Source organism: Lissotriton vulgaris, chromosome 5, assembly GCF_964263255.1.
Source record: "Lissotriton vulgaris chromosome 5, aLisVul1.2, whole genome shotgun sequence".
Classification (NCBI taxonomy): domain Eukaryota; kingdom Metazoa; phylum Chordata; class Amphibia; order Caudata; family Salamandridae; genus Lissotriton; species Lissotriton vulgaris.
In genome coordinates this window covers 1627269755-1627295947 of record NC_141693.1, presented here as the reverse complement: position 1 = coordinate 1627295947, position 26193 = coordinate 1627269755, and positions in this window count along the sequence as shown.

Genomic DNA, 26193 nt, shown 5'->3' with positions numbered 1-26193 from the left:
TTTTGATATCAAAGAAGTTGCAAAGAGAGTAAGTGGGAAACAAGATAAGTCTGCAGTTTGGTACAACAAGAAGTGGAAAACAAAAGAGCATGATTTGTGTGTTGGTGATTGGGTCAGAATTTCAAAACCTTTCTTTGTCAGTAAAGGTACGAGTAAGTTTGGCAGACCCATTCAAATCAAAAGGGTTTTCAGTAACTCTGTTATTACTCAGGATGGAAAGGTCTGGAATTTGAGTAGGGTTGCTAAATGTCCTACACAAGATGTTTCTCAGTTTCAACCTCATGCTAATATTGACAAAGAACACACGTCTGATGGTGGGTCTGGTTATTGTCCTGACTCAGTAGCTTCAAGAATTAAAGATGATAGGCGTATCAGAAGAAGACCGATTTCTTTGCAAGATTTTGTATAGCATGTTCCTTCTGTCTTCAGTTGTCTTAGTTTCATATTTTTTACTTTTATTTAAAGAGGGAGGTGTGTTATATCCTGTACATTTAAATGCCTAGGTTATTCATGCTTCTACTCCTTTAATTGCATGTGCCATGTTGTGTTTCCTTTTGATTCTACATTCCTAACAGAGCTTTGCTCATACAGCATTCTCTGCTGTTAATCAGTTGTTCCCTGTATCCTGCTGTGTCAGGACTGGATGCTGTGCTGTTCAATAAACCTTCTAAATACTACAAGCCTTCCTGGATTATTACAACTAGCCTCTGTCATCTCTTTAGATTATGAGTCTTAGATAAAACTTGAATGGTCGACAGGCCATTTAGAGTCCTGTAACGGCAGGACTATTTTCACTTCGGCCCCAAACTGCATATAAATTGTTTAAATAGGCTGCACACATGGACAATCTCACAGTGGTACAATATGTCAACCACCTCAGGGGCACTAAGTCTGAGCCCTGAGCAGAACTTACAAAACATTTTTGGGAGTTTTGTCTTGATCACAAGATATCTGTCAGAGCAGAATATCTTCAAGGTACTCTCAATTTATTGGCATTCATGCTAATTTCATGACTTCAGCAATTGAAGACTTCATCCCTCCATTTTTAGGAAACTTTGGCTCAAGTGGGGACCTTACAATTTGATCTATTTGCCTCCAGACTCAATTCTGAACTTCCAAGATTTTACAGTTTGAGACCAGATCTATTGGTTACTGCGACAGATACTTGACTTCAGGAATGGTCTCAAGGTGTCAGCTATGCTTTCACATCCTAGTAGTTCCTTCTTGGCAATCACATGTATAGTACCCTCCTCTTCTAGAATTGGCAGCACATTTCCCTGCCCAATTGCCTTATTTTTCTGATCTCCTCCTAGACCAAGAGGGATTCAGTCACAATGTTGCGTTACACAACAATCTCATTCTTTCAGTTTGGAAAGTGACAGATCATCTCAATACAATCCAAGCATTTTGTGCAAAGCTACAGAATATATAAAAGAAATCCTGGGCTCTAGGTACTAGCAAGGCCTTCAAATCAGCCTAGTCTGAATAGTCAGGCTGGTGTGTGAGTAACATCGATTGATCCCTTTATCGCAGATATCATCCTAATTGTAAATTTCCTAGATTCATTATCCAGTATGGGCAAAACCTATTGCACAGTTAACCTGTATCTCAGCCAACCATCTAGTTTGTCCCCTGTTAAAGGGAGTACAATTTTCTACACCTCCTCTCCCTAAATACAGTTGATTTTGGGATGTTAATTCAGTATTACAAATTTTAATTTCTTGGCCTGACAATGTTTCTCTCTCCCTAGAACAAAGTATGTCAAGTTGACAATGCTGGTATGTTTAATCTCGACAAAATGTATTTCTGATATAAAAGCTTTAAATATTTCCTCCTGATTTCACTCATACAATGACCAAAAACAAATCTCATTACAGTGTTGTACACTTATTTTTCAAATCTTCCTCAAGTGTGTGTTGATAATTGCTTACAAGTTTGTGAACAAAAGACCAACCATCTCAGAACGTCCTCAGCTACTAAGTTCTTTATTTCCTTAATAAAGCCTCACATACCGGTTTTGTCTCAAACCGTTGCCCTTTATATTAGGTGGGTTATGTCCCTGGCTGGGATAGACACTTCAATTTTTGGTGCTCATTCTTCCAGAGGTGCTATGGCTTCCATGGCTTTTTGGGAAGATTCCCGACTTGATGACATTCTGAGATCGGCAGATTGGTCAAATGATAGTACCTTTTGTACCTTCTTTTGTAAACCTGTTCATAGTTCTTCTTCTGTGGTGAATATTATGCTTTATTAAGTATAAAATGAGCCGCTTGTATTTCCATAAAATGTAGATTTTTCTAGCAATCATAAAGGTAAGTCTTTATTTTATTAAAGACACAGAAGGGAACATTAACCAATGGCAACATTTATGTTAATAATATTGTTTTCCTCCCTTACAGTGTCTAGTCCTTCAACATCATCCACCACCTAGGATTTCTGGATGGCAATATCAGTGGATGGACTTCGTTGGCACCAGAATCTCCAATCGTTTTTCATGACCACATGCAGTTACCTGTTTCGACCAACAGAAGTGTGAACTTTCCTAAGAAATATTACCATTATTTTAGCCATTTCCATTGTGTTTCTCATGTTTCATATGTGTTATGCCTAGACGTGGGTCCCTTGCTCACTTTGCCACTGGATTGAAGCTAGCCTGGCTGGTTAAGGGTGTTACCCCAAAACCAGTCCCAGGATGCTTGCTTCCGGTCCAGGGAAGACATGGCTTGGCATTTCAGACTGGACTTTTCCCATGAGGCACAGGGTCAAGACTGATTTGCATATAGCTGTATCTTAACTGGGGTGGCGAAGTGAGCTAAAAAACTATGATGGCTTCAACCGGGGGTGAGTGTTTGAAAAGTTTCAGCACTCCTTCCATAATCTCATTGTGTTTGCATATGTTTTGTACTTCACAGTCAAGATAGGTTATATATACATGCTAGTGAACTTATTGGTCAATATTAGTACTAATGTTTTTCTCCCATTGGCTGATGCTTTACTAAGCCTCATAAGACTTGTAGATTATTTAACTTTCTTGACTGCCGCTATTTAACTAAAGCAAGATTTGAGGAGCATAATACTCGCCTCCCTGTCTTTAAGACTTTCCATTATGATTAAAAGTGTCATAGTACACAACATTATGACTGCCAGATTTTTTACATATTACATATTAAAGAGTTAACGCACCTTGCAGCACTTTGCTGAATATGAAATACTGTGAACAAAAACATTTATTGGAAGTTTTGCACTGGAAAGTTTAAAAAAAGTAAATCAAAATGTTTACAACCAGGGGCCATTTCCAGGGTGACCATGGATGTTCCTTAACAACTACCATGGGTGTTAGTGCAAAACTCTATCTACTCAAGAAAAAGCTAGATGGGGCTTTAGGCCAAAAAAAGATGCCTCCTCAAAGCAGGTGCTGTAAATAGAGAAATATTTATATTTCTCCTAACTTTTCCAACACTGAATGTGCGATGTACTATACACCACAAATTCAATGTGGGAACAGTTCAATGGTTAGTCAAAGCATGGGTATTTGTAATGATACCCTTCCAGCACAAAAACTATGCTAGACATAACACTCACCCCCCCTTGCACTATGGTGAAAGGGTTTGTTCATGGTACAAGGCTGGCTCAAAGAGTGCCACCGTAGGGGAAGGGAGAAACAGTACTATGTCTTTGTAGAGATGGCCCTTTCCCTGTAATCTCCTTCAAAGATACCAAAACACATCATTTTTGGTGGCTGTGTTGCATTACATGAAATGTTTGTAAATCTGTCCTAAAATGTTTAAGACCATTGGCATAATTCAAATCCTCCTTTTCATGTACATAGTCATACATACTGCCTTAAAAACATTTCATTACCAGTGCTTGTCTTTAGATATTTTAAATAGTTAACATTCTGTGCTGCAATTTGCATAGTTGCATCAACGCATCTTTTTTCACCACCATGAGCATAGAGGCTACATATCGTGACAGTGAAGCAGAATTATGCAGTCTGTTTCAGATATACTTGCATTTTGTAAAAATATCTTTTACAGGCAAACTGAGAGGAGAAAACAGTCAATGTCAATTTGTAGGCACTAATGAGAGACAAGTAAGTTTTACTGTACATGGCTTTTCAGCCATTAGTCTATAGATCATGGTTCATGCTCGCTGTCCGTAGCGCCGAGACACCCACGGGTATTTGCGCGCTTTATAAATTGTATAAAATAAATAAAAAATAAAATAAATGCTTTAACACAGCAACGACTAACATCAGCAAGCTTCACAGCCCTTGCAAGTTATTTTGTTTCTGTGTTGTACAATCGCATCCTCAAAGTTGAAATAATGAGTGTCTTTGTCATATTGAACTTCAGTGATTGCAGAGAACTCTTCTACAATATTCATTTTAGTGTGTTACACTTAGATGCGAAATCTAGCAATTCATGCTTAAAGATTGTCTGGGGATGCTTATGGATCAAATCTAGCTAGCAGGCTACTATTTCATAGCGAGGCATTTTGGAGAAGGTTCTGAGGTATGTCTTCAAGGTTTCTGGTGTCCAAGTAAGCACAATCTGCAAATAGCGTACTGTGAATCGACTCTGCAGACTATTAACTATCTTGTCTATTGCATTTTGAAAAATAAACAGATACCTCTGTGTAATAAATAGCAAGTCCAATGTAAGAAGTCACTTTAAAAATGAAATGACTCTATCAGACCGCATTATTGACGTTATCTGGTGGATATCTTTGCCATAGTTTGATAAACCTCAATATACATTGCAAAGATTGGAACATTTTATGAACCAACAACCAACCAACCTTTTTCTCCAATTTCAGTGCTGGAGCAAAACATTGCTTCAAAACGTTTGTCACACTGATGGAGCAAGGATTCAAGGAAATGAAACTTTCTCTGATCAATCTGTCATTAACAAGTACTAATCACTAGAAATATTAAAGAAGACAAAAATAACATGCACGCAACATTCACATATGGGGAAAAGAGCTTTATACACTCTTAAACAAAGAATAAATTGCAGCGTGACTAAACTTTGCTTTAAACTGAAAAACGCAAACCAGAACTACGTTGATAACTATATGACTAATCCGTTGGAGAGGAAAAACTCGCATGCATGTGCAAGAAATACTAATATTAGGTCTTGAGGCACTGCATGCCTGGCATATGCTTGCCTGACTTCAAAGAGAGCTGTTGCTGCTAATGCTATCGCGTAAAGAAAAAGGTAATAACATGGGATAGAGTAGAAGTGGGTAATGAACAGTGACAATCACATCTTTGAAAAACTAACATCTGTTTATAATTCTTTTATTAATAGTGTACATTTGGGCCTTTTGTGACATGCAAAAAAAAGATGGTGGCAAAGATGGAAGCGAGTTACACATGCGTAGTGTAATAATGATGTGACCCGCTGACCGTGTCGTTGACAGGCTGCCAAGAGTCAAGGACAAGCCACTGTCTGAAAACACTTCTCGACTGTGTAACACAATTGAAATATGTTTTGATTTGTAACAATAAATATATGTGAAAAGAAATAAGGTAGAATAATACATGAGCTAAAAGGGGAAGGGTTTGCTAGAAAAAAGAATTTAATAAGAAATTAAACATGGCATGATGAGGTGATGACAACTCCCCTACCCCTGCCCAATCACAGTCCGTAATCCACCAATATTTGCAACTTTGGAGGGTGGGACATGCAGAAATAAAGATTATAACTAAAGTGACTTAAGTTAGAAGGAGCGAGAGGGATGATGACATCGCTGCTGAGGGAGATTCAACAATACTGAAGGAGAGAGACGAGAGCAACTGTTGATGAGAAAAAGAGAGAATAAACTGGGAAGATTCATACCTGAATGACAGCCTGATTATATTCAAGGAGGTAGAGAGAGTAAGAAAGGGATGCACCTCGGTGCATTGAGTCTGTAGCAAAGTTTAGTAAGTATTGACCTGTCCTGATCTTGTCCTGTAGTCTTTGTCTTCTGATTCTCAAACAGGAGACCTCCACCAGTCTTTGGCCAGGGGCTGGTTTTCCTGTTACCACCATTAGAAAATTATTATTCTGCCTTAAATTTACATATCTTTTGCACTTCAAGCCGCAATCTTGTGGGTATAAGCACCAGTGTCCCCCCTGGTGTTCACTTACTTACAAGCCACAATCCGGTGGGTATAACGCCGAATCCCAACGACGATCACTTTCCAATGAATACCTTCATCTCTCTCTCAATGTTGGGAAGTTTCTCTCACTATTCACTAGAGGTACAATAATATTATGGAATGGCCGAATTACATAGTGTATAACTTATTCTCTTAGCTCAAGGGCTCCTCGCTCCCTAATTATTCAGTTATTACTTACCTGATCAGGGGCAGCATCTGTTCGTGCAGTAACACCTGACTAGAAGAACAGGTTACCTTCACTATATAAGAATAAGAGGCACACACTGTATGCAAAAGTTATTCCCTGATTTAAGCGCTCCTACTTCCTTTTGATCCATCAGTTACTATACAGCATCTGGTTAGAAGAAAGGTTAGCTCTATCATAAGAATAAAACATGCACACTGGTTCACTAAGAACTGGGGTATCTTTATTACAATATCAACAATAGCAATATACTATAACACATAGCCTGAAAAGTAAAATGGGAATAGACACATACACAGATCTGCGGGGTCTCTGTAAAGCTTTATTACTATACCACATCCACATGTGACTAACAGGGACTGTAAATAGACTGCACACTCACATGTAACTAACAGGGACTGTAAATAGACTGCACACCGCTGAAAGAAAAGGGATTAGCAATACAATAGGGACAAGGTTAATGTTTAAAGGTAAAGAAGGATATCACCTGATGAGTATGATGTCTTGCTCTAGCTGTCATCTGGGCGCCTCTCTCGTCTGTGCCTTAGCTCGTCTTAGATCTTCCCCTGCACTCTTGGACATGCATCTGCGCTGATCACTCTGCACTGGATTCCTTTCCCCCACAAACTCTCTCCACCTTCCAGCTTCAGCCTAATTGTTTCTGCCGCTCTGATAACCGTTCGCTCCACTAGCTTCTTCACTCTGTCTGATTATCTCAGTTCCAATGTCCAATTCACTCCAGCTGCTCCCACAGATTAATCTACGATATAACTTAAGACTCTTCCAAAAGACATCACTTAGACTCCAGCTGATCACAACTCCTTCTGATAAGTAACTGCTTCTGACTGCTTCCTTCAGTTCCAAACATTATCTCACTTCTCTCTGTTCAAAACACCATCTGCTCACAACTGCTTCTGGTTTCTCTCTCTGGTTCCAGCTCACTGACTGTCTGTCTGTCTTCTCTCTGTTCCAAGCATGTTCTTCTTTCTCTGACTCCAACTGTCTCACAGACAAACTGACTAACTGACAAACTGACTTCTCTCTGTTCCAAGCATCCACTGTGTCTTCTTCTCTCCTCTGCTCCAACTCAACTCTTTCTGCTCCAATCATCGACTGCCTCTCCTTCTCTGCTCCTTCTGATTCTCCACTCCTTCTGCAACTAACTGACTCCGCCTCTGCACTTCACTAATATGGAATGCTCTCTCCTCATGGAAAGTTCCAGCCATCAGCCTGCCGCCCGTCAGATCTCTGCACCACTCCGCGTCAAGAAGACAACACCCAGCCGGCCGGCCTTTTGTGGTGTCTTCGACACAAAGAATAATACAGCCTACCGATAAGGGCTGGCCCAGACCGGTTCTCTCCAAGTGAACAACAGCTCATAACTAAAACATTACCTTTACCCTGCAAGCATCTCAGTTCTGCAGGGACAGAAAGCAAAATGGAGTCTCTCTAGTTCTGGGCCGTGTAGGCCTGAGAAAGATGAAATAACACTTAGCTCTGTCAGAGTACATACACAAACCATACCAATATGTAATATAAAGTCAGGACTACAGGATCCACCCTCTACTATAGGTAGGATGATGAAAGGACACATAATTATGTCAAAGCCAATAGTCCATAGAGTCAAGAATAAGGGATCTATCAACATATAAACCAGCTATCCTCTAGTTTATGCTTCTAGGTCTGGAAAAAGGCCTTAAAAGGACCAACACAAGGCAAGAATAGAGACTCAAGATGTTAGCAAGCTTAAAGTCACCATCACTCAAAAATAGAGCCAAAAACCATGTCAGCACATTCCACCCTTGCCTTTAACTTGCGAACATCTGTAAACAACAACAAACAAATAAAGAAACATCAACATAATCTATCAACAAAACCAAAAACCAAAAGACTCCCTAAAATAAATGACAACTCAAGGAAATACCACCTAAAACTTGATGTAGGTAATATAAATCTAAAAACAAATCAAATCACCCTTGACCTGAATGTTGAAATGTAACTAAGATTGATCTGATAACAACAGAAACTAACTAAAGCACCCTTGAACTAAATGTGCCTCAACTACTAGTGAGAACTCATAAAATCTATTGGTGTAGGGACATGTTTGTGAAATGAAAACAACAAGGGGCCTAAATGAGGCCTACCTACTTTGGTCAACTTAAGTACTAAATGTGCCTCAACTTCTAGTGATAACTCATGAAATCTATTGGTGTAGGGACATGTTTGTGAAATGAAAACAACAAAGGGCCTAAATGAGGCCTACCTACTTCGGTCAACTTAAGAAAATCTGACAAATAAACATGACAAAGGGTCCTCAAAGTCTGGGCAACTATTATTAATAGATGTAGGACATAACCTGACTAAAAGACACACCTCCCAGGACAACTTAAAGTCTAGGGTGACCACCCTTGGAACTAATCCCACTGTTCTAATTAAGAGTTGATGGATCAAAGTGATAGTGTAATAACAGGAAAACAAGGATAACCCCATTCCTACAAAATAGCTGGTGTAGCACTATGCATATCAAGCAATAAATCAAAGAAAGTTATCTAAGTGTGGTGTATATATTTTTATAAAAGATCATAGACTTAAACTTAGGAAATTGAGTAATAGTGGACCATGCCAAAGGCAATAGGTAAAGGTCACAAGTCATCTAACTCAGGAAACAGTTTGCACCTAATCCCTGTGTAACACATGCGTGCACCATCATTTAAAACATTGCTTTCTTTCCAGTGACAAGGCTGTTTTGCAGAAAACAGGCAAACTATGAAATAGGTGAAAGATAAACAAGTGTATCAATAATGAAATAGCGTAGCATACTAAAATCAAAATATATATCATTTGCATCATTGCATTAATGTGGCACTGCATCTTTTAAAACTGGAACATCAAAACCATGAACAGGACTGAGAACATTTTTTTTTTCAAGTGGGGCTTGTATATGGTAACTGCAAAAGTGGCATAATATCCATCTGAAATAGAAACATGGGAAAAATGCAAGATTCAAGAATGCAGGCCAAGGAATTACATTTCAGGTCAATTAAATTTTTTTTTTTGTACTTGATATCCAGGAATAGTATATGGGATTTGAACCTGACTGCTGAGGCAGCCAACTGTAGATTGTCATGCCAATTTCAAAAGTTCAGTCACTTTAAAAAGTTCTCTTCTGTAGTTGGTTTCTCCTTAGGAAAACAGTTCATTTTTATAGGCCATGATTCTCCATCTTCATCTGTATCCGGTGCCAAGGAAGCACACCCTCCAGTCTGGTCAGCCTGGTACATCTGCTTCTAATCCTGGATTCAGCCTCAGGGGTTTATGGGGGGGCACTCACTCCGAAAATAACAAAACTCATCACTCCAAAATAAGAAAGTCACACTCATCCAGGGCCCCCACGCGATAATAGCCATCTGAAACGAGAAACACGCATCATCAATCTTGCAAAAACACATTTTCCATTCAAAAAGCACCCCAAGTACTTTTTATTTTCGAAAGAAACCTCCTAATTCATGAAAAGAATTCCTCTAAATCCAAGGAATGATTTAAACATTCTACCTATACCATATTCTTTAAATCTAATTTTGTCATACACAGCCAGAAGGGCTGGGGCCTAGCTACTCCTCACTCCTCTGAGAAACAGCCCCTCCCTCTATAAAGATGTTCGCGCTCAGAGTTTTGAATCAGCTCCAACCATAATAAGCAGGAGCCGAGCTACACTGTGATGTAATTTTGAATCACTGCCAAATGCTGATCTTATTGCAGGAGCAAAGCTCCTGCCAATTATTTTGTTCAAGCATCCCATATCTCTAGTCAGGGAAGCTTTCTGTGCCTACTGTATTTATCTAACTCCAAGGGCCAAGCGTCTGCCAATTATTCTACATTTGCAAACATCCCTTATCTGAAGTCAATGAAGCTTTCTGGGATGACTGTAAGGAAGAGCAACTTGACCCCCCTTATATAAACATTTCTCCGCGGAAAGAACCTGAATCATAGCCAAAAATAACAAACTGGCTCTCTCTGCTCTCAGAAGTCACCCACGGGGCCTCCACCCTTTCAAAACTCTGAGCCGCGAACAGCTGCCTGGCTCATATCAGCCAAGGTCAAAGCAAATTCTTTCTAACTTAAAACATACACTGTTTCCAGGCTAGAAACACTGCACCATTACTTCTAACTAATTTAAGCAGATTTAAACGAGGTAAAAAGCATCCTAAAAACAGGAATTAATAAAGACATATTTTTGTAACTTAGTCACATGCTAGCATTTTAAAATAATTCTGTCATAATGTACTGCTACTTGCTGAAAAGGAAAAATATTAGAACAACATTTCATGCAGACACATTTCCTTTTTAAAATAACATGTGAAACACCATCAAATTAAACAAGGGGCATAAGCAAGAATTCATAATTTAGTGTGCAAGCTTTTCTATTCTACCTATTAAAAGGGGCAGATTTTTTTTCAGATAGCCATTTTATTTTCAATTGAGTGGGTTTACTGCCACACGCTGTTCTGCAAAATACAGAAACATGTGCATTTGAACTGCAAAGAAAAGGGGCAGCTTGCCTTGGGAAAATAATCATTTATATTTTCTAGAACATTTTTTTTAAAAGCACACGGTTGCATTTCACTAATTAAAGCACAGTCTATGATGGATCTGTTTTATTTTATATCTTCAGCCGGTAAACACTAATTCTAAAACACTGGTTCGTGTATCTGTCTGTACCATCCACAGCTGAAAACCCTTATCTCAATCCGACTTGTTGATTAATAACTTTCCGACCTCCGAGTCAGACACATTAAATCATGTGTTCAAAGGCAAACCCACACAAACTCGTGGACGCATTTCAAACAGAATGTTAAATGAACACTGCCTTTTATTCTCCATGCAAGATGTTACCATTCTGTCAGCTAGCTGACAAAGCACATAGGCGAACCCTGCAACTAATTAAAAAGTCAAATCAAACCATCATTAATCTAAACAGTCACTGACTTTTATCGTCAGCTCACATAACCATGCATGCTAAACAGCATGTTAAAATAAATACTGCCGTCTCAATTCAAGATATTAACCCTTTGGCAGCTCAAACACAATCATTCCCCAATGTCTGCAGATACATGGGAAAGTCATGAACTCATCTCTCCACGTTTTCATATAACACGTGCGCACATCTTCAAAACAATTTCTCCAAGCAATTGAAAGAGATCCAGCTCTCTCCTGCCTAACGTAACAATAGCATGCTCTGTACAAGCCATATTGACATGGCACTATTCACAAGCCATATTTATAAGAAAGTCAACAAGTCATAATAATGACATGCTCTTCACAAGGCATATTTACAAGGCGCAATTCACAAGAAACTCAGCAAGTCAAAATGAGAACATGCTCCTCACAAGGCATATTTACAAGGAGCTATTTACAAGGAACTCCACAAGTCATATTACACTGAATACATTTCACATTGCACAGCATAAGCAAATGCAGCAAGCCATTTAATGAGCAATTTACAAGCATTTTCCACACACATATGTACAACTGCATCATCACCAAGATGTAATTGGCTCCCTCACATACAGTTACCCTTCAAGCCTGACAGTTCAAACACCAAGATGAAAAGCATTTCTTTCACCCGGCATAAGTCAAATGCCATGATGTACTGCAATCTCCTTACAGTGCAACTGTTCAAGCCCATAGGTCAATTTCGTGCCGAGTGCAAACCAACAAGATAAAAACAATACAGCGCACACAGGCTATGTAAACAGTTCGTGACGCCAGATGTTATGACCGGATTCTCAGACCAGATAGGATCAGCTCACCAGAGCACCACCAACCCGGCCAAAACGTAACCACCTCCCTCCTCAGGACCCATCTATCCAGGAACCTGGGTACCTACCTGAGGATGGGGAACTCGCAATATACAAGCTCATATTATCAGAAACACCACTAAATCTATAGGGATTACTAGGAATACTCACTGATTACTAAGGACGTCCATGCCCTACACCACATTCATACCTCATAGTCTCGCGACCACATGGGCCCAGACTAATCTACCCTGGGGCAGTTCTGATTATATACCATTACACACTGACCACAATCAGTGCCCGCCCAAGCCACGATCCTGTGGGTATTGGCACCAGTGTCCTCCCTGGTGTTCTCTTACTTACACTTCAAGCCGCAATCTTGCGGGTATATGCACCAGTGTCCCTCCTGGTGTTCTCTTACTTACACTTCAAGCCGCAATCTTGTGGGTATAAGCACCAGTGTCCCCCCTGGTGTTCACTTACTTACAAGCCACAATCCGGTGGGTATAACGCCGAATCCCAACGACGATCACTTTCCTATGAAAACCTTCAGCTCTCTCTCTATGTTGGGAAGTTTCTCTTACTATTCACTAGAGGTACAATAATATTATGGAATGGCCGAATTACATAGTGTATAACTTATTCTCTTAGCTCAAGGGCTCCTCTCTCCCTAATTAATCAGTTATTACTTACCTGATCAGGGGCAGCATCTGTTCGTGCAGTAACACCTGACTAGAAGAACAGGTTACCTTCACTATATAAGAATAAGAGGCACACACTGTATGCAAAAGTTATTCCCTGATTTAAGCGCTCCTACTTCCTTTTGATCCATCAGTTACTATACAGCATCTGGATAGAAGAAAGGTTAGCTCTATCATAAGAACAACACATGCACACTGGTTCACTAAGAACTGGGGTATCTTTATTACAATATCAACAATAGCAATATACTATAACACATAGCGCTTTAAAAGTGCTTTTAAACTCAAACTCATTGATAAGAATGGTATCAGACCCTAGGGGAGGACTAGACATGTATAATGTCTATGTTAGGGGCAATATAAGAGGGAAGTCACCTACCTTAGAGGCTTTGTCCTCTCTTTTGGAAAAACAGTCCTTGGGCAACAAAGTTATTGTTGCTGGTGATCTAAATCGGACTTTTGAACCCTTAGATATCTCTGACGATCCATTGGGGCGGGAGGAGGACACACAATGGGGCGTCCCAATTTTGGATCTGGCCCCGGTTAGGCGGTGGACCAACGGCATAATACGATTGAATGCCATCTGCATGGAACAGGGACTAAGAGCCCTAAATGGGAGAACGAAGTGTGACAGAGGAGGCTCCTGCACATTTGACAATGGCCGTAGCCAAAGTCGGATAGACTATGTCCTTTGTAGCCTGAATTTGTGGCAGCTGGTATATGACATGGAAGTAAAGGTCAGATTGGAGAGTGACCACAACCCTCTCTGTGTGGCCCACAACTGGTGGTCGGTCACAATAGGGAATTCCCAATTGACCAATGCTCCGCTGCCTGACATGACCAATGACATGCGTAGATTGGAATGGCCGAGTGTATTGGCTAACGTGGAATCCATGGCATTCATAATCTCCGAGGTGGATATTGCAATCACCGCTATGGAAGATGCAACCTCAGTAACTCCAGGGTCAAGGGAAATAACTGATATCCATGATAAACTCTTTTCCCTCCTAAAACCGCACTTCCTGAGGCCCCACATGATAAATAGCAAACAACCATCTAGACTAGCTAAATGGTATAATCACCAGTGCAGGGAAGCTAGGCTAAGCTTGGGCAGAGCAATTCGGAGTAGGGATAGGGTAGTGATTAGTGGTGCCAGAAAGCACTACAAGGCGAGCCTATCCCTGGCTAAAAAACTATGGGATGAACAACATTGGGTCGATGCGCCATTGTTGGCGGGCCTCAGGGTCCCGATCCTGATGTTCGCTGACGATACGCTAATCCTATCTAAAACTCCAGGCGGTCTGCAGCGAGCTCTGAACATCTTTGATTCTTTTTGCGGGGAACATGGCCTAGAAGTCAATGTGGGTAAGACCAAGCTGATGGCCTTTGCACCAAAACGCAGACCCACGCCAAAAATATTTTTGAACAATTGTTTGCTAGAGGTGGTTACTGTATTTACCTATCTTGGGATACAGATAACAAATGATTAAATATGGTCCCAGCACATAGAAATGGCAGTCTTGAGGCACCAACAGATTTCGGGGGTACTTCGGGTGGAGCACAAAAAATCAAGGTCCAAACCAATAAAACCCGTTTTGGCAGTATATGACGCCAAGGCTCTTGGGTCTGCTCTATATGGAGCAGAGCTGTGGGGCTTTGGGAAGCTTCTCCCCTTGCAGACCTCCGAGAACAGGTTTTTTAGGGGAATTACAGGACTCCCGCAGAGCACCCCACTGATTCCCCTTGGTCTTGACCTGGGGAGGAGAGCAGTTAGTGACCTAGCGAGGTGCGCCCGATTCTTTATTGGAGATGCCTCTGGACTACTATCATGCACTACGCAGAGGGGTTTTTAGCCCTAATAAACGCTGATATCTTTAATAGGATAGATTGGCTAAAAAATCTTAGATCTTCTCTGTGTGATCTTGGTCTCTCGAACTTATGGGATAATCCAACCAGGGAGCTCTTTCCAAGCAAAAAAGTGATTAAAGACCTATATTGGGATCATGTAGCTGCAAGAGTTTGGAGTAAAACTAAATCTGACTCCATGACGGGGCGCTTTGTGGCAGTTAAACTGTATCCAGTCCTGGAACCCTACTGGGATAGCATAACCAACCCTGGGGACAGGAAGCTTTTCTTTCAGTTAAGATCAGGTGCCCTTCCACTGAGATCACTGACAGGTAGGTGGAGGAGTTCTTCCACCCCATATTGTCCAGCTTGTGGTGCATCAAATGAAAGTATAGGCCACTTCTTATTCTCTTGCAAAGCCTATGTTACCCCGAGGAAAGTTTGGTTAGTCCCTGTTTGTAAAAATCTAGGGACATCCAGGGGTGTTGAGGCCTTACGAATCATTTGTACTTCCACCCATATGCCAGTAGTTATTGCAACAGCAAGGTATTTGGGCTGGGCATGGTCTATTAGACGGAGGGCTGTCGCCTAGAGTACACTGATTGGGGCACCCTTTCTGGCACCTGTGTAATTATGTATCAAAGTTTTATATTTACTTGCTTTTGATCAATTGTGTATGTTTGTATAATCTTTTTTAAAACTACTGTATTCAACGAGGAAACAATTATTCAATGATGTATTTTAAATGTATGTTTGTGCTTTTATGAGTTAATCCTCGAATAAAGCCTTTTGAATCGAATCGCATCTCATTTAGAAAAATTAAAACACTTTTCCTTTCTAGGCGATAGATAACATTTAATCCAAAGAAAAAATATCCCTCAGCTTCAATCACCCCCTTCTGCCTTTCAATGTTTATTGCTTGCTCTCTTACCACGTCCAGTCAGACAAATCACAATAACTTGTATTTCCTGAGTAGATTTCATTTGGAAAGGTACATTAATAAATAAAGAAATATGTGAGGTACTCACTGCAATATTATCTCAAAATTAGTTAGACGTTCTATGCTTATACCGAATAAGCAGCTACATACGTCATTAGCATATGAAATATCTTTATTTATTTATTTTGTTTAACAATTATATTTTGCAGTTTCAAGGAAACAAATACACGTGGCATATTGAACAATTCCATGTTGAAGAGATGATCATACCAAAAAATGACAGGCTTGTCAATTACATACACCCATATCCAATGGAGAAATCAAACCTATACATCGCCTCCTCGCAGTCAATTGAAAATTACATTTCAACTGAGTCTTCCTCTGAAGCTGATGAGGACATAATATGAATATCAGACATGTGCAAATATTTGGACTCTGTCAAATGCAGACTTACTGACCTCTGTAGGCGCTTAATGTGAGTAGTTATAGGACGCCATGTAGCATCAAATTTGGCCACCTGGTCTTGAAGAACAGTTTCTCCATAGCATATATTGACCAAATTTTCCCAACCCCCAGTTTTAAAGTAGGAGGTACTGACTGCCTCCACAGCTGTACTACGCACAAAAGTGCTGGGAGGCGCAGAGTGGATATGAGACAGCCCTGCGAGGTTGTCGTGGGAAAGATCCCCTCCTCCCCCGGGTGTCCCAAAAGAGTTGTGAGTACTGCTAATGGAATATGGGTGTTGGTGATCATCTGTAATATACTCGGAATCTCAACCCATTATGCCTGAATCGCTGGACAAGACCATCAGGTGTGCAGAAAGGTGCCCCTCAACCTACACCCCTTCCAGCACAGGTCCGAACCCCCATACATCTTGGCCGATCGAAATGGTGTAAGATACTAGCGAGTCAATAATTTATATGCATTTTCTTTGTAGTGGAAGATTTGGCCGTGCATTGCCAGATAGCCCACTAAGGCATAGATGCAACAAGCGAAATTGCAATCGCAATCGCTGCGAAACAGTGATTGCGATTGCAATTCCCACTTCCGCTATGCATCAAGTACAAAAGCAGTAAATTGCGAATTTGCAAAACAAAGAATCGCTAAACCATTTGGAAACCCCCATTGCGATTCCTTAAAAGCAATTACCCACATATTTAGCAAAAGCTATAGTGAATTCGCAATCAAATAGCGAAATCGCTATTAAATCGCTATTCCCATTCATCAAAAATCGCACATAGCGAAAATACCATAAATCGCTAAATACGAGTCCCAATTTAAGGAGAAGCAAAATCAGTTGGTAACCATGAAGTCAAATTGGAAAAAAAAAATGAAATTTGCAAACAACAAACAGGTGTTGGGTAAATCAAACACACTTAAGGAAACACAGTAGGAGCATGAGGAAAGTCACAATGGCAGGTCTCTACATAGTGGCAAGGCGGTTGAGGCTCCAGGCTGCAGCCCAGAACTGACGCAGGATCCAGTAGCGCATCTTCCGGCGGCAGATTACACTCCTGGGACAGACTGAAGAGGAGATCTACTCCAAATACAGGCTCAATGGGGCAATGATCAAGAAGCTCATCATAGACTTTGACCCCCTGATGCAGCACCCAACACGGAGGACCAATGCTGTGCCCATCCATGTCCAGGTCCTGTGCTGCCTGCACCTCCTGGCCTCCGGCAGCTTCCAGGGGATAGTCACATATGCAGGGGGTATATCCAGAGTACACTGTCACGCTGCCTACAGAGTTTCCTGAACGCCATGCTGAGCCGGATACAAAACTACATCAACTTCCCAACAACCCAACAGGACTTAATGCATACAAAACTGGAATTCTATCACACCTCCCATTTCCCCAATGTAATTGGCTGCATCGACTGCACCCACATTCACATCTGTCCACCCGCAGAGACCGAATACATGTACCGTAACTGCAAGTCATACAACTCCCTCAACATACAGATGGTCTGCAATGCGAAGACAATAATTACAGACATTGTGGCAAAATACCCAGGGAGCACATATGGTTCCTTTATCTTCCGGCACAGTGGCATACACACCCGCTTGGTCAGGGGTGAATTTGGCGAGGGACATCTCCTAGGTAAGTACACATGCCCACATACAGTATGTTAAGACCATGTTGCCGCGCATAACAGGCACTGACCATCTGCTCCTCCCTTCAGGTGACCACTCCTACGCCCTCCGTGAATACCTCCTCACCCCATACCTCAACCCAGCAACACCACAGGAACAGAGGTACAATGCTGCGCATATACACACAAGAAATGTGATAGAGCCAACATTTGACATGTTAAAGAGTCTATTCCGCATCCTCCACAAGACTGCCGGTGCCCTCAAATACCGTCCCGAGATCTGCTGGTGCATCGTTGCCGTGTGCGCCATGCTGCACAATATTGCCATCAAGCGGAGTATACCTGTTGAGGTGTCTGGTAGTGAGTCGGAGGGGGATGACCTGCCACCTGCACATGTGCATCATGCACACGGGGAGAATCCTGCTGAAGGTCACAGGCGCTGTGCCAACATCACACAGAACTATTTCTAGTGCACCCATACCCCTCACACAACACTGTACTCATGCAAGCCACTTCAATGATTGACATGAGGAAGATTTGTTTTCAAAATAAAGCATTTGTTTAATTCACAAGCTCTCAATGTGCTTTCATCATCAAAAAATAGTGGTACTGTATTCAGACATCCAAGCTCATGTAACCTGAGCTGGCGTGCATGGTTACCTCACCACGGCACTGCCGGAAATGTCAAGTAACTAGCGCCTCCTGCCTGATGCACCCTGTTGCCTCTCACCCTCCACGTTAGGCTGGTTTTGTCGTGATGCAGTGTTGGGCCGGGAACTGTGCCGCCTTTCTGTTTGCACCGGCACAGACAGGCTGTTGAGTCTAGATGTCCCTTCGCTGGCATCATCCCCCCCTTGCATTGCCATGGTCTGCCGCCTGTTGGTGCTCCACAGCATTGGACCATCTGGATTTGCATGGCCAATGATCTGCATGAGAGCTGGGAAGTGGCGTTCCCAATCAGCTGATTTGAACGTGTGTCGGCTGAAAGCCATGTGAGCGTCTGCCTGTGGCGTCTGCGGGTGATTTTCTGCTGCGCTACCATCAGCTGGTTTCTCTTCTTCACCGCTGTGGTCAGTTCCTGTACACTCTCAGTGAGAAGACTAATGTTGCGTGCAGTTTTATATAGCTGCAGCTGCCATGTGCTGCGCCTGTTTACGGTGAACAGAAAGCATCTGAACATCAATGCCCAGGCCCAAGTTGTGTGCATGTTGCTCCATGTCTGCTGGGTGGGCACAGAGCGCTGCTGGCATAACCTGCTCCTGGCGTGGGCCCGCACGTCGTGTCTGCCTCCTGGGTGTGGGTGGGATCTGCTCCACTGCCATGCGTGCTGAGTGGTGAGGTTGTGCTCCACCTGTAGCTGCAGGGGTGTGCCTGGGTCTCGGTGCAGGTGCAGGTCCAGGTGCAGGTGCAGGTGCTGGCTGGCTCTCCACCTCCATCTCTTCAGGTGTCTCCGCAATGTGGAGAATTTCACTGTCAGACGTGTCACCATCCGCAGCACCTGTTATGTGGATGAGTGCATGATTAATTATATGATTCAGGCGCCTGGGATGTAGCAACATGCATGCAGGCTCGCTATTGCATGATGTCTGCATTCCCTGACTGGCTTTAGGGGTCTGTGTTACTTGACTATTCTTTTTTAGAAAAAAGTGGAATTCAGCACCGGGTTTTGTGCATTTTATAAAATAGTCTAAATGACGCTGACCTGTAGCCTTATCTTAAAAAAAGACGTGCTGTGTTACTTATTTATATTATTTTTATTATCTCATCATTATTTCATCAGATTTCTTTCAGATAACACTTTTTTTCTCTCTTTTTTTTATATATAAATATATGACAAAAAATTGTTACAGCCATGATTAAATTCAGGTTATGCAAAATACATCAAATTGATTCAAGTTACTATACAGAACCATAATTCCATTCATTCAACGCGTTTCGGCTTGCGCCTTCGTCAGGAATTCTGTGTTTCTTTCACATACCTGGTAACTATGAATTAAAAACATATTTCAATTAATTGTTCACATAATCATAAATCAAATGTCAACGTCAAGCAGATCACATTATTTACACTTGTAACAAATCTTATAATTCCTTTGAATATGACTCTTCTCCTATACCAGTAGATCTAAGTCTCACTGTGTCACCAGTCGTTCCCTCTTAATTTCAAATCCATTATTACACATATTTACATATTTATTGTTTATCTTGCTACCATCAACTGTACATTATTTACAATATTTACATGTATACATTTGAACTTTAATACCCAATTTATCAACACATTTTATCTAGTGTAAGTTTTCTATTTAATATGTCCAAGCCTAAAAAGGCTATGCCTACAACCAAGATTTCAAAACATAGGGTGGCTATCTTATCTAGTAATGGCAACTATGGGCACTAATTGACAAAGGGCAGGTTATATCATATTTAAAAAGGATGATAAATCCAATTGCCATAATTTCTCGCTCCTATCTGATTAATAGGAGCTATAATGGTGGCATACCCATGAATTACTTGTATTATTCTCCAGCTTTAGTATAGATTAGCTGCGGAAATGAAGTGACGGTTGAAATCAAATGCCCATGCATTGTAATTCCTTCCAGTTCGGCAAAAAGAAAGGACCAATCTACAGGGGTGAGAAATGATAGAACCATACTAGTGCTTTTGAATAATTGTTGTTCGTCATACCAGCTATACGCCTAGGTTGTATTTCTACATACCAGCATTAGTCTCGTGTTACTCTTATATTTTTAGATCGTGCAGATGGAATTCTTGTCTTTATCTAATCGCCCATGCTTGCGTCAAGTGCCCAGTGCTGTCAAAAAATAACATAAGGGTTTATCTGACTATTCTTTACCCGGTAGTTATAGCGAGTTTCAGATAGTTTGACATGTTTGTATAAATGCCCCGTATCAGTATCTATGTGGTGAATATACATCTCACCAATATATCTACCATGTATTTTCTGACAAAATGTCAATACAATAAACTTTATCTGGGCTTACTATCCGATGGTCATACTGACGCCTCGTAATGGCCCTAAATTATTACTCCATCCTGCATCAACGTAAGTTCACGGATAATCTTTAAAGCTTATTATTCGGCTGTGACCCATTTCTAGTGCGGCTATATTCCCTGTACGATTAAGAAATCATACGTCGAGTTAACGAAACCAACCCCCTGGATCATTATTTAAGGGTGCGTGTGCCTCTGACTCCCGTGATTTAAGCTCAGGTCATAAAATTACGGCGTATTCCCTTAACTTACTTGCATGATGTTACTCGCGGAGACCCGTCTGGTTCGTCTTCCGTCTTACCGTTCACACTAAAAGTGCCATTATGATCTACGTATTTAAAGGCTAAATGTTTGCGCGCCCATTTACTTTCAAGCATCGCGATATTACCAAAGGTAGAAGAGTTATGACTAGCGGTACCGCCATATTTGAACGGAGTCTAGATACGAAATTATCATGTTTCACCGTTCTTACTATATTTGATGAATTTTACCGATAACGTAATTGAGGAGAATAATAATTATTTCTCCATGTATTGTAGTTATATTATATACGATCTAGAATTCTCATGTCGTATTGAAGGTATATTTCAAATCCTATTATGCGTCATATATGTGTCCACTAGCCTTACTAACTTGTAAAAAATAATAATATTTACAATATTACAGATGTTTATGTGATACGTAGTATATATTGTGAAGAAAATACTTGTAACTTTATTAAACCAAAGCACCTTAGGTGAGATAGTTCTAAGAGTTGCCGAAGTCGATATGGAGATATCTAAGGTAGGAGAAGTAGGTTGTGGTCTTATTAACTCAATGAAGGGTTGGACATATTTACTAGAACAACATGTGTATTACTCGAGTTTTCAGATAAATCAAGACAGTATAAGACAACATTGATTTTTGTACACATTTCATTATTGTCTATACACAATTTTAGTCATGGTTACCAACAAATGAGTCAGGTTATGGTTTCTCATCCCATACTAAATTATGGCCTGCTCCCATGGAATTTCCATGTTCAATCCCTGTGCCGCTGTGCCCAACAAAAAGATCCAATATACTTCCCTCAATTTTCTTATTTTATCTGGATCAGTCCTTGACTCTTCTTACTGTGTGTGGCTATCAGGGCACATTGACACACTACAGGTTCCACAATGCATTTGAGCGTTTGGGAGGTGCAGGGACTGGATTACTGGGGTTACAAATATAGATTGCACTGGGGGCATGGGCATCGTTAGGGAACAGGGTTGCAGTAGCATGGCTCTTACCTTGAGATTGGTGTGTGGTGCGGGAGGTGTCCAGTTGAGTAACACCCACGCAGGCTACAGGATGGATGGTGTCCTCCACTAGGTCCTCCATGGGTGTGTTTTCAGGGACTGTGGAGTGTCCACATCCCATAGCCAGTCTCTCCCCTAGTCACTCAGCAATGCGCTCCTTGACACTGCCTCTGAGGTCGTACCACCTCTTTTTTAGGTCATCAATGGACTGGTGCATGACTCCCACCCCGTTACCTTAGCCTTGATGCGCACCCAGATGCGCCTCTTGGTAGCCTCGGGCGCCTTCCGGGACAGTTTCCCAAACAGTTGTTCGTGGTCCCTGCTGACTCCTTCTATCAGGTACTCAAGTTCTTTTTCACTTCATTTTATTTTGCGCTGCCTGGGTTTTTCACTTTGTCCTGCAGCTTCCTGGGACATTGTTGTATTTTTTTTCAATCCTGTATTGGCACTGCAGGGTGTGTCTTTTGGAGCTCAGTGCTCTGCCTCCTCCTGTATCCAGCTTTGTGATCCAAATGATGCATGGAGCAGGCTACTTCCTGATAGCGATTTCGGTGATTGCGGATTCGCTATTAGGGGGTTGGAAACAGCCGACTCTGCGATTTTGTAGGGATTTTTGCGGATTCACATTTGTCGATTGCGGGCGGTTGCGAATTACAGATATTTAGCGATTTGGATGAGGCATCCCATTCTGCGATTTCTAAATAGCGATTCGTTATTTTTCGCTATTTGGGATTCGCAGAATGGGTGCTTGATGCATCTAGGGGTTAGTCTTGTTAGGGATCTCCATAGCTAAATCCATTGCCCATTGTGCTACATAAGCATGTATTTTAGGAGAAGTCGGCTGTAAAATGGATCGGTAAGCCACAATATGCCTTTGTGGCTCACGTTTTGGAGATTTGGGAACTTCGTACTGGAGGGCCTGCCACGCGGGAGGTCTACCTTACCAGGGAGAGCCTGGCTCAGTATAAAATAGTTACGGAAGGCTAGGGTCAATTTTGCAATTAAATCATGTCTGGAGCATAAGTCCCCATAGTCATATAAGTCACCCAGGGTAGGGGAATTGACCTGGGCCCAACAAAAAGAGCTAGAGTGGGTCATACCATGGGGTAAATCATGTTTGCATACCAAGGGAGATAGGCGAAAAGAATACGTTGGATAAGCCCTATGCTGTCGTACTTCCATCCAGTATGTTAAGAGCAAGGAAGTCAATGGTAACAATGTGGGAGATTTTGCAACAAAGGACATTGAAAGCCACAGCAGAACCCTGTAGAGGGGAGTGAAAAAAAGATGTTCCACTTGAACCAGGGCTGCTTTTCAGGGCCTGTCCAGGGAAGGGTGGAACTGTATACTACCAGAACACAGGAGGAAATGTCAGGGAAGCCCAAGCCATCCTCCACAACTTGTTTGCTTAATGTCGCCATCTCCACTCAAGGAGATTTTCCTCCACAGACAAAGTCCAACATTTTTGTACGAATATGTCTGCATAGCTTGGAAAGAAGGACCAACTGAAGAGTTTGAAGAACATATAACAGGAGGGGCATGAAGTTAAATTTTTGGACAAATTGTTCTGCCCAGCCATGAAATCTCTAGTTTTCCCCACCAATATGAAATCTCTATATTGATTTCATAACTACAGTTTCAGAATTGCTTTATTATCCTTCTTGCTTTCTCATATTTGCATGAAAATGCACCATTTGCCCACTTTAAAAAATTGTCTCAGCAAGAGAACACACCTGAACCCCCCTTATGAGAGTCGGACTCGCTCGCTACGCTCACTTACCACAGGGCAGTCATCCCGAACGTTTACCCCACCACTTTCATATGTCACCAGCTGCCACAGGCATGTCTTTGTATTACAAAATAAAGCAGTTCTTTTTTCAATACAGGAAGATTGTCAATCATTGTGTGTTCCTCATCATTACAGACGCTTGGCGATACATTTTGAGATAAAATTCCATTTAGTATACCAGAATACGTTATGGTTTCATTACAAGTCAGCAACGATTTCTGTAGCTATACAGACAAATGCATTTGTAGTTTATTTACTAGGGCATAAAACTTCAAGGTAACTTGTGATACAGTTATATTAAAGTCAGAACTCAGGTAGAATAACTTATTACAGTGGAGTAGCTACATCATTTTCTTATTACAGGGAAATTGAGATGTCACAACTAACCTGCAATAAGAAAATGCAACGCTCTTGTTATAAATGTATTGCAGGCTTCCATGTATTATACACTTATTACATGATTAAAACAACAGAAAAACATATACATCTGACAAGGGTGTAACGGGGCCCCCAACCAATCAGCCCCTCCACTTCCCTTAAGGAGACCCTCAATAAGCTCAGTGCCAATGAATATGTGTGATAAGTGGGAGACTCAGGGGGACCCTCATCGCATTCTGCGGGGGTGGTCATAATTGTGCGTTATGCCACTGACATATGCTACAACAAATGTTACAGATAAACTCAGAATTATGGCTTATCTAGTGTTTGGCGGATGGCAAACTACTTCACACACGGTCAGATATCCCACTTCTGTATGACAAATTCATTATGGCTAATGGCAATACAAAAGGATGGATAGCAGCCACATCTTTGATAGAGTAATGATCCCTCACAATACTCCGAATAAAGCCTTTAATTTGCACAATGTGCCCGATTAAAGCAGCAACACAACTCAATTCAGATTCTCTAACACTGGGTGTACACGAGACACTGGCGCTCATATAGTAATCTCACTTCATGTATTGTCCTGAATAAAGTTCCTCCAGGGGCTTCCAAACCATACAAGAGAACAGAACACCCTACTTCCCTAAATGCAATCCTGGGATTGCACAGTATATCAACAATGTTTGGAGCTCACCAATTATCACAATCCAATTAGAAAAATATCCAGCAAAAGAACACCACAAGGATTGATTAGGCTCTTGATGCTCTTTTTTTCTTTTAATTTCATCAACTCTAATCCCTTATGCCAACGTGTTTCACCGTGGTAAGGATAACCAACCGGCTTCCTCAGGGCTGGAAATAATACAAAATGCGCCTTTATAATCATATTCTTAAGCGCTTATTCAATCAGTGTAGGAAAATGTTTTTTTTCAAAGTTCTGGGTAACAGAACCTGGTAAAAGGCACACAATTTACCCCGACCTGGATTAATCTTGGTGTCTAGTGTTCAAAATGTACAGGTTTGCTAGGATTACCTAGTTGCCAGCAGCGCTAGGCCCCAAAATCCACAGCTAGGCCCATTGCAAAACAAGGGTCAGTTTTCCCTGGAAAAATGTGATGTGCCCACGTTGCGTTTTGGGCCATTTCCTGTTGCAGAAACTAGGCTTAACCACACAAGTGAGGTACCATTTTTATCAAGAGCCTTTGAGGAATGCAGGGTGAGTAGATGTTGTGGATTCCTTATCTTTCCATCACAGAAATGTGAGGAAAGTGTGTCTTTGTTACAAAGTTTGAGCTTTGCAAGGGATTCTGGGTAATAGACTTGGGTGAAAGACACACAAGTTACCCCATCCTGGATTCCTTTTGGTGTCTAGTTTTAAAAAATGTACAGGTTTACTAGTTTTCCTTAGGTGCTGGCTGAGATAGGGCCCAAAATCCACATGCAGCCACTTTTTTTTTTAAAGGGTTAGTTTATATTTAAATCTATAGGAGCACAATAGTTGTATTTTTTAGCTTTACCATCCTGTGCCTCTTTTTTTTACTTTTTTGATTGTGAAAAATGTGATGTGTCCTCATTGCGTTTTGAGCCATTTCCTGTTGTGGGCACTACTGCCCACCCATACAAGTGAAGTACCATTTTTATAAAAAAGACTGGAGGAAATGCTGGCTGGGTGGAAGTTTGGGGCTCCCCGCAGATTTCAAAACTTTCTATCACTGAAAAATGAAGAAAATGTGCTTGTTTTACAAAGCTTGAGGTTGAAGAACCGGGTTTTTAGAACCCAGCGGCGCCAGGGGAAACGCCCGATGTCTTCGGATTCACCTGTCTTGGCAAACAGAGACACGGGACACTTCTAGGTGACGTCAAAGACCAAATTTATTGGCTGCAACCAGGAACAGTGAAGTAGTGTGGCTCACTGGTTAGAGGCGGCAGACCCGAGAGCAGAGGACGGCCCGGGACCAGGGTTCGATTCCTGGCGCGGCAGGTTTCTGGACCAG